The sequence below is a fragment of the Otolemur garnettii genome, unplaced genomic scaffold (genome assembly GCF_000181295.1).
Source record: "Otolemur garnettii isolate 467f Iridium unplaced genomic scaffold, OtoGar3 scaffold00103, whole genome shotgun sequence".
Taxonomy (NCBI): Eukaryota; Metazoa; Chordata; class Mammalia; order Primates; family Galagidae; genus Otolemur; species Otolemur garnettii.
The window spans coordinates 2,509,958-2,510,333 of record NW_003852498.1 but is presented as its reverse complement, the minus strand read 5'-3'; positions in this window follow the sequence as shown (position 1 = coordinate 2,510,333).

The following is a 376-nucleotide window of genomic DNA, read 5'->3' as shown; positions in this document are numbered from 1 at the left end:
TTCTTCCCTTTAAAGTTCCACACTTTCAATCAATTTTCCATGTGCTCCCCAGCCCCACCCTCAGTGTAGTCAGGCTGCCTGCACTCTGCCACTAAACGTGGGTCCCTGTTACAACAGGCCGAGCATGACTAAACTGCGATCACTACTGGACCTTAGACATAAGGGGATTTGTATTTCCCTCCCTCAAAACATTCCAAGTCAAACGCCAGGAAGTCTCCAGAATTTTCTGTGGCCTGGGTTTCCTCTATCTTGTTGCTCTGCTGTCGCCTGCATGTAGTTTCCAGCTTATTAAATCTTGCACAGAGTAGGCACGAACAAATGACAGAGACACGGGCTGAAGGAAAGGAAATGATTTCCCTGTCCCAAGCAAGTTGTA